The 10,490-nt window shown below is 34.0% G+C and overlaps 1 pseudogene; it reads right to left on the reverse strand.

The window, feature by feature from the left end:
• LOC112790822 (probable inactive receptor kinase At4g23740) lies at positions 1-3,876 on the reverse strand (annotated as a pseudogene).
• Between the last annotated feature and the right edge of the window lie 6,614 nt (positions 3,877-10,490).

Below are 10,490 nucleotides of genomic sequence, written 5' to 3' on the forward strand. Positions count from 1 at the left end.
TTCTGAGTTCCAAACAACCTTTTTCGTATTTCAATCTCTTGTTATGATATTCCAAGAACCTTACAAACCTTAAACCTACAGCATGGAGAAGTTCAGAAAAGATAGTAAACCATCTACCAAGGAAAAGGTGTCCTTTTCTTGGTGCAAACAAAACAACCTCAAATCTAATGTCACATTAAAGTAAGGGAAGAATGGGGGAAGTACCCACTAACCAAGTCACATGCAACTTGAATATGGGCGGCAAAAATTAATCATTCTTGTTCAGAACTTTCAGTAAAACATTGACAGATACAATCAAATCAAATAAAGCCAATAGATTTCTTTCTCTCTTTCATTCACTTCCTTTTGGCAAGGGTGAGGGAGAGGAAGAAGGGGAATTATCGATGTCATGTTGTGGTAATTTCTGTTCTGCTTGGTTGTCCGACGACGGCCGAGTCTCTGCATCAATTTGCCTCACATTTTCTATCATCTTCACAACTTCAGACATCTTTGGTCTCTGGTCGGGCATCCTTACCACGCATGACATTGCTATCTGTAGCATTTCCACCATCTCTTCCTCTATATTTGGATACCTCATCAGCTCTAAGTCAAACACCTCAGCTGTCCACTCCTCTCGCACAACGAATGAACCCATCTCACCAGGTGGATAATCTCATCCCCACCAGTTGTGTGAATAGGAGATTTCCCTGTCAGAAGCTCAAGTAACACCACGCCAAAGCTGTAAACATCTGAAGGTTGTGCCGCTTTCCTGGTGTCCGTAACTTCAGGTGCTCGGTAACCAGCAGCTCGTGAGATGGGTAAGGCAAGTGAGCTCATTATGGATGCGAGACCAAGGTCGGATACACAACCATACTGTTTAGCATTGAGGAAGATATTTGAGGATTTGATGTTGCCATGCACGAGTTTACCTCCATTCTCAACATGGATACGAGCAATGCCTCTTGCAGCACCTAGGGCTATTTTCAGCCGAGTATCCCAATCTAGAGCCACTCTTTCCTCTCCTCTTTTACCTGAAAATCTCAGAAGCATGACAAATGTTACACATTCCAACAGTATATGGACATAGTTTGCAATGTGTACAATTGACTAAAATAACATTTTTAACTCAGATTGCTTTTAATTGATTATTTGGTTGCAAAGTTTGAATCCTGACTTCTCAAGCAAACTGCATATGTAAGAAACCCTGTTAAAATTATCTGCCCTCAAGAGGAAAAAGCAAAAATTTATATGAGCGATATATCATGTACAACGTAATGATCCAGTGTTTCTGAAAAGTGAAAACAATAAATGGGAAGCCAAACTTTCTAACTTCAAAGTTAACACTTCCATCAAAATTGTTATAGCCGAGTTCTTAGTCAGACTTGCATTACATAAAGAATGTTTCAAACAATTGAGAAACAATAGCAGTTCTTAGGAAAGAAAGTTAAATTTCCCTCGTGAGATGCAGAGTATTTCTTCAAACCAACTCAGGTAAACACATGATAAGCTAGGGAGGTGAAATCATACAAAAAGCTAATTGAAGATCCAAGTCCCCTTTTTATGATGAATCAAGTTCATCTGAAATAGTAAATATGAGGGATCATATATTTCTACTAGTAGCAGATTAAGGATATTAAGTCTAAGAACAAGTAAGATGGCAGACATTTATTATTGACAAAACAATGGTCTAAAATTATGCTACATACCGTGTAACATTGACGAGACACTCCCCTGGCTATAGTAATCATATACCATTAATTTCTCATCTTTGGAATAATAATATGCCTTGAGCTCAACCACATTCTCATGTTTAAGGTTTCCTACTATTTCCATGTGTTGCTCAAAATCCTTCTTTCCAACTGCTACCTCCTTTAACCTCTTCACAACAACCGTGGTTGCATCTTCCAGTATTGCCTTGTATGCAGTACCAAACGTTCCCTTTCCCAGTACCTCAGCAGAAGCCCTGAGTAAATCCTCCAAATCAAAAGCATAATTACACCCCTCAAAGAAAGACAGCTTATTATTCGCATCCTGGTTCCTCGATACAGCTTTCTCGGAGACATGTCACCCTTGTGCAACTTCCCACTGAAGGCATCATCATCTTCACCCCTCCTTCTTGAGCAGCATACAAAGATCAAGAAAACAAATGCCACAAGGCCTAGAACACCACAGGCAATAGTAATTCCCAGCAGTGCTGTTTCGCTGAGCCTTCCATGCTTCTTAGATCTTGAAGAAGGCCCATAAACCGGAGGAGGCACTGGCGGAACAACAGGAGAGCTCCCAAGAGAAATATTATTTCCAAAAAATGACGAATCAGGAAACCTCTGGAGGGATTTAGGCACACTCCCATGCAAATTGTTGTTAGACAGATTCAGCAGCTGCAGTCTTGGCAACTGGAGATTGGGAATTTCGCCAGAAAGCGAGTTGTTTGCAAGGTTCAAACCAGCAATCTCGGTCAAATTGGAAAGGGAATCAGGAATGCTGCCATTGAAATGGTTATTGGACAGATTGACAATAGTAAGATTCTTCCAAACTGAGAAATCAGGCAAAGGACCAGAGAAATTGTTGAACTGAAGATACAGTAAAGTTAAGTTCTTCAAATTAGAAAAGTCAGAAGGTATCCGCCCAGTTATGACATTGGATCTGAGGCTCAAAGTTTGCAGTGCCGAGAGGCGGCTAACAGTATCCGGCGGAATTGGGCCACGAAATCCAACCCCCGGCAGACGAATGGCGATGACCCGGGACTCATCTTCACTGCAAGTGACTCCGGTCCAATTGGCACACATGGAGGAGGTCTCATCCCAATTCAGAGGTCTAGAAGGAGGGAATTTGTTCACAAAATCAAGCAAAGCTTCCTTATCTCCGACAGGTTCAGCATTTCCTTGCCAGTGATCAATCACAACCAACAAACAAATGGAAGATAACAAAATACGTAGGAACTCCATTTCCACCCTTTTCCAAGTATTTTCCACTTCCAGCAGCAAAAGGGAACGAGGTGTTTCGGCTTGTTTATTTACACTGCAAGCATACTACTAAACTGCTGCACGAGCTGAAAATGAAGACAAGAAGAAGAAGAAGAAGAAGGACCAAGTGTTAGTGTAAACATAAGATACAAAATCTGGCTCTCATTCCCGCTTTGGAAAACAGAATAAAAGGGGAAAAAGGGGGAGGGTTTGAGAAGTTGAGACAGAGAAAAAACCGAAAGAGCGTGGGAAAGAGAAATCTGATTCCTAGAAGGTTGTCGATGAAAGCAGGAGGGGACACTGAGAAACTTGTGCATAAAAGAATGAGCGCTGGCAGGTTCTGTTTTTAATCCCTCTCTTTCCTTTTTTTCAAAATAAATTAGAAAAGGGAACACAAATTAATTTAATCCAGTAAAAATAAAGAAACAAAAAAGGGAAAGTGGTTCCAAGAGAGTGAGAAGCAAGCAGATACGGTGCTCCTTTTTGGCTTTTTATTCCGAATTCAAAAATTGAAAGCGAGGAAGGGGCTACTACTCACTCAGTTGGGTAGAACCTATTCTTGCTTCGTTCCAGATCTGTGCCTGTTACCTGCGCTATGAGATTGTGATGTATTGTGACGAGTAATGGAGGTATATAAATGCAGAAATAGAAGAAAAGTGTGAGAGTAAATAGAATAATACCAAGTGAATGAGGTGTTGCAGTGAAGAAACGGCTCTATGGTGTTGGTGTGTGCGGTGGATGTAACTGAAGGCGAAGGGCGTTAGACGTTAGAAGTTAGACGTTAGACGTTAGCTTAATGGGTGGAGGAGCCCCGCTACCGCTGGGTGAGTCAATGCGAGTATGACTCCGAAGCGTAACGGTTAGAACTGAGAAGGGAAACTCAAAACCGCTGTTGATGGCTGTGGCTTACTGGCTTTGTGGGAAGGAATCAAGGAAATACTGAACGAGTAAGTGTGACTGTTTTATGGATGATGGTCGATGGGATGGACACTCATGTGGTCCCTATGGGTCACATGTGGGCCTTCCCTTCCCTAATTATACTTAATTAATTAATTAATACTTTCATTCCACATTGCATAATAAATATCAATTTAATTTAATTCTCTCGTTATCTAATCTAGTTCCTCTCCAACGAGGACACCCCCCAAAAAAGAGATGTTTCTTTCAAAATCAATTAAAAAATTTTGTTCTAATTGCCTTTTCTTTTATCTATACAAAAAACTTTGAATATAAGAAAAATACATCATTTATTTATTGAGTTTTAGAAATAGAATTAAATGGCTTATTTTTTAAAACTTTGCCATCATATTCATATCTAGATTGTTTGATAATTGACTTAAAAAAATTGTTTGACAACTTTAACTTTCGTTTTCATAGAATTCAAAGAATAAAATCTGTTATACTATTTTTATCATATCTCAAACAAGGAATCCAAAATGTTCGTAGTATTCCAAATAAAAATACATCCTGTATTAGTATATATGTAGGATCTGTAATTATATTTTACCATCTATTTGGAATTAGAAATAAGGAAAATATAGCCAACTAAATGAGGGAAGTAAGCCAGTAAGGTATATTATACTTAAAAATTGGATGGTTGAACTAGTGATATTGAGGTTCCTAATTAAGGTAAATCATCATTTTAGCTTCTTTTTTCATGGTTAACTTATTGCAATTCAAAAAAGTACTTGTGCAATTATACATCATAATAGGAATGGTTATCTTCTTAAAACATTTAAATATTTATCTGCTAATACTGCTACTATGTATGGACAGGATCTTGCGTTCGAATCAGTTGTTATACAATACTGTTAATTAACTTTCTTATTAATTATGAACTTAAGTCCTTTGGTAGACTTGGATCCTGGCTCTTTATTATTTATCATTTTTGGAGAATAATAGCATTTGGGAAGGTGGGGACAACGAGTAGCAGGTTAAAGTGGCTGGTGAGTGGTGAAATGATCATTAGCCCTTTTACGATAACGACAAATAGTCAATGTTGTCAATGGTCCAACATAAATTAGGAAATTGTACAAACTACCCCAGACATCCAACCATGATTATATTATGCGTGTATATTTGCTTTTTATTTTTTTTTAAGTAAAATATCGTTGTTTATTTTTAATATTTGAGATAAATTTTAAAATTATCTAAATATTTAAGTTGTCTTATTTAAATTTTTAATATTTTAAAATTATTTCAATATTATTATGTTATTATGCTGTGTTTAGTTCATATATGAGTGAAGACATAAACACAAATATATAAATATTGAAGACATATATAAGAAGACACAAATTTTTACTTTGTTTGATAATTATACACAAAACAGAATATAAATTACAAATGTCAATATTATCCTTATTTCAGAAAAAAAAAATCACTACCATCACTGCCATTAAAGATAGAAGTGAAAAAATGTATGTCTTAACCTTTGTGTCTTAGTGTCTCAATAAAGTGGTAATACACAAATTTTATGTATTTATGTATTAATATATACTACAGTGTTCCTTCTTATTTTATTTATTTAAAAATCAAACATAAAACATAAGTGTGAGTGTGTTACTATGACTCAAAATTTGGTGGATCACACCTACTAAACAAACACTGCATTAGTGATTTATTAACAGAATTGACAGTGAGACAAAATCGAAACGATTTTAAAATGTTAGAAACTTAAATAAAACAAAAAATTAGGAACAAAAATAATACATTACCCTTAAAAAGATTACCAAATCAAATAAAATAAAAGTAAATTTTAACGAAATAAATTGTATTATGAATTTAAATTTTTTTATTTTTATTTTAAATAAATTTATTTTTTAATTTTACTCTTAATTACATTACTTTTTATTCTAAGTAAAATTATTTTTTAATTAAGAAAAAAATTAAAAAATATATAATTATCTGTCGTAAAAAAATTAAAATTATTGAAAAAAATTAAAATATATTTAAAGTTAAAAATAAAGTTTAATTAAATTAAACATTAAAAAAGTTTAGTATATTATAGAATAAAATGTATAATTTATACCTTGTATATATACGATGCTTTTTTTTTCTTTTCCAAAAGTTTATATATAAGTCATTCTATAAGTATGAGTAAAAATTTTGAATTCATAATACAATTCATTCTATTAAAATTTATTGTCATTTTATTTGATTTGGTAATTTTTCTAAGAGTAATATATTATTTTTATCCTAATATTTTTGTTCTATTTAAGTCTTTAACGTTTTAAAATTATCTCAATTTTGTCTCATAATTAATTCTATTAATAGATCACTAATGGTAGGACAATATTAAGACGATTTTAAAACATTAGTGACTTAAATAAGACGATTTAAATGTTAGAAATAATTTTGGAAGGTATGCCAAACGCTAAAGACAAAAAATAATACTTCACTTTTCTTTTTACTGGTTGCAAAAGTGAATTTGTTTCTTATACTTAACTAAATTTATTTATATATATAAAAAATAAATTTTATATTTTAATAAATTTAATGAATGAATCAAATATTATTAGTCTTTCTTTTTTTCTAAAAAAATGTTCATGTGTTAAAAATATTCTAGTATTCACTAGTAATAACATATTCTTATTATCAATCATATCATTGACTACATATTTAAATTCTTCTGTGATTAACACTTTAACTTGTTGAAAACACAGTAATTGCTTTTTTATTAAAATATCAAAATTGAATTGAACATGAAAGATTATAGTATTTGTTTTTGTTTGTAAAGAGTCTGTTTGAGGCACAGCTCATTATAAAAGGAGATATTGTCCTATCTTTTTTATCAGGTTGAAATATACGTTAGACTTCAAAAACATTAAACAAGGTGAGTATTTACAAAAAAGTATTTTGATATTTAAGTCATTAATAATTTAAAAAAGAAAATAATAATAACTTAAGTGAGTATTAAACTTTCAGATGCATTTTACCTTTTATCTCATATAGACTTACTTTTGAAGATATGATTGTTTTTTAATATCTTCGATTGTTAAGATGTCATTAAACATGTATGTGAATCACATTGTAATTATGTTTAGAGTTTCAACATCTGTTTCAACTTCTTCTCCAAATTATTAAGAGGTAATGTATGAGGAGGTTATTTTTCTATTTCACTTGAATGATTCTGTCTCTTTGTTTGAATGCTCTTTGAGTTATAGATAGAAGTTGCCAAGTTATAGGTATAGGTTGAATTATGCACAACAACATTATAACTCATGAAAGCCCTGACATTCTTTTGACCAAATCTCAAAATTATAAGTTACAACGTTGAGTTATAGTGATCAGATCAACGTTGATAAATTTAACTATAAAAAAAAACTAAAACTAACTTGTAATCATAAAAAGTGAATTTCGGTAGATAAAATTATTCGAACACTAAAAAATTATTCAAAATTCTAAAATTATCCCTATACCCTGATACGGAATTTTACCGCAAATTACCGGCAAGTGCACCGAGTCGTATCAAATAACAAGTTCATGGTGAGTGAGTATCGATCCTACAAGAATTAACGGAGTAAACAAGCAATGATTAACTAATTATTCTAGTTAGACAAATGAAATTAAGAGTTTTGAATATCAAATAGTATAAAGACAGTGAATTGAAGAATGCAAACAACAAACATGTGAGAAAATAATATGAAAAGAGAGTTAACGCTTTGGAGATGATTAAATTTTCAAATTAACAATCATTGTCAACTACCTTGATCGTACAAAGATTTAGTTCATGACAAACCTTAGGTGATTGAATTTCAATTCCTTGACAATTCAATCTCTTCTAACCCAATCAACCGTCAATTTCTTGATCAATCAATTGTGATAAAAGATTAAGTTCAAATTCTGATTTATAAGTCACACAATCCCTATGAACCCAAAAATAATCCAATTATATATCACGTATCACATTAATTCTTGATAATTGAAGAATTGTGAGAAAAGAGTTTCAAGCTTTAATTCCAGTGATTTAACTTTTCCAAGATTCAAAGGAATTCAATTTAGTTTAGGGTTATTTTCCAATATGCTCTAATCCATATGATGAAGAATGAAACCAATTCTTAAACAGAAATCAATGCATTAATCAAGAGTAGAAAAATAAATAGTTATTAATCCATCAAAATAAATAGAGCTCCTAACCTTAACGATGGAGATTTAGTGGCTTACGGTGCTGAGAAAATCCTCAAGTGTAAAAATGTAAATTGTAAAGTGCCGAAGTAGAGAAGAGAAAAGAGCCCGCACGGCTTCTAATCTTCCCTATTTATAGTCCTAATCCTAATTGATACAAGACTTAAATTAAAACCTAATAGTATCTTTTTCTATTTTAAAACTTGATTTGAATTCAATTGATTCCTCCGTGTTGATCTACGCACAGACGTGGGATCACTCCAAATCTTGCTATTGGCGCTAAATGCCGGTGACACCTATCCTACAAGGTTATGTATGCTTTCCAAAGACACGGCGCTAAACGCCAGTGATGTGGCGTTTAGCGCCACCTATCCCAAGACGAATGGAGAGTTTGTGTGATCCGGCGCCAAACGCTAGTGATGTGGTATTTAGTGCCACCTTACCAAAAAACGGATACTCCGACGATCTAGTTACTCAAACCTCTCTTTGATACGGTTGCACCACAAGCATATAGCTGAAACTATAATCCCAAACATTGATGCCCAGAGCCTCTTTGGACTGCCGATGAGCGGATATTTTATACACTTTTTGGGGGTAATTTCATGTAGATTTTAGTATGTTTTAATTAGTTTTTAGTAGAATATTATTAGTTTTTAGGAAAAAATAATATTTCTGGACTTTACTATGAGTTTGTGTGTTTTTCTGTGATTTCAGGTATTTTCTGGCTGAAATTGAGGGAGCTGAGCAAAAATCTGATTTAGGCTAAAAAAGGACTGCTGATGCTGTTGGATTCTGACCTCCCTGCACTCGGAATGGATTTTTTGGAGCTACAGGTTTCCAATTGGTGCGATCTCAATTGGGTTAGAAATTAGACATCCAGGGCTTTCCAGAAATATATAATAGTTCATACTTTGCGCGAAGATAGATGACGTAAACTGGCATTCAACGCCAGTTCCATGTTCCAGTCTGGCGTTCAGCGCCAGAAATAGGTTACAAGTTGGAGTTCAACGCCCAAAACACGTTACAACCTAGCGTTCAACTCCAGAAACAGCCCAAGCACGTGAGAGGCTTAAGTCTCAGCCCCAGCACACACCAAGTGGGCCCCAGAAGTAGATTTCTACACCAATTATCTTAGTCTACTCATTCTCTGTAAATCTAGGTTACTAGTTTAGTATTTAAACAACTTTTAGAGATTTATTTTGTATCTCATGACATTTTTAGATCTGAATTATATACTCTTTGACGGCATGAGTCTCTAAACTCCATTGTTGGGGGTGAGGAGCTCTACAGCGTCTTGATGAATTAATGCAATTGTTTATGTTTTTCCATTCAAACATGCGTGTTCTTATCTAAGATGTTCATTCGCGCTTAATTATGGAGAAGGTGGTGATCCATGACACTCATCACCTTCCTCAATCCATGAACGTGTGCCTGACAACCACCTCCATTCTACATCAGATTGAATGAGTATCTCTTAGATTCCTTAACCAGAATCTTCGTGGTATAAGCCAGATTGATGGCGGTATTCATGAGAATCCAGAAAGTCTAAACCTTGTCTGTGGTATTCCGATAGGATTCTGGGATTGGATGACTGTGACGAGCTTCAAACTCGCGAGTGTTGGGCGTGATGACAAACGCAAAAGAATCAATGGATTCTATTCCGACATGATCGAGAACCAACAGCTGATTAGCCGTGCTGTGACAGAGTATTTGGACCATTTTCACTGAGAGGATGGGAAGTAGCCATTGACAACGGCGACACCCTACATAGAGCTTGCCATGGAAGGAACTTTGCATTTTGCTATTGAGTTGAATATTACATTACAGGAATTCAGAAGACAACACCTCTCCAAAACTCCAACATATTCTCCATCACTGCACAACAAGTAATCATTTCGCACTCTTTTATTTTTCTAATAAGTCAAACTGATAATTATAATTGATATCCTAACTAAGAATAATAAAATAAACATAGCTTGCTTCAAATTAATAATCTCCGTGGGATCGACCCTTACTCACGTAAGGTATTACTTGGACGACCCAGTGCACTTGTTGGTTAGTGGTACGAAATCATAAGAAATCTTGATTTTGATATTAGGATTAAAATTTCGTGCATCAAGTTTTTGGCGCCGTTGCCGGGGATTATTCGAGTTTGAACAACTAAAGATTTATTTTGTTGCTTAGATTAGGAATATAGTATTGATGCTATAGAGTCATTAAATTTGAGTCCTTTAATTTCTCTTCAAAATTTTTTCAAAAATATTACTTTTCCTTATTAATTTTTAATTTTTCGTGAGTTAGTGTCTTTTTCTAAGTTTGGTGTCAATTGCATATTTTATATTTTCCTTTTAAATTTTTGAATTTGTGTTCTTTTATCTTCAAGTTGTTCTTGTTTATTTTTCTTGTTTGATTTTTAGTTTT

This window comes from Arachis hypogaea, chromosome 3 (genome assembly GCF_003086295.3).
Source record: "Arachis hypogaea cultivar Tifrunner chromosome 3, arahy.Tifrunner.gnm2.J5K5, whole genome shotgun sequence".
NCBI lineage: Eukaryota > Viridiplantae > Streptophyta > Magnoliopsida > Fabales > Fabaceae > Arachis > Arachis hypogaea.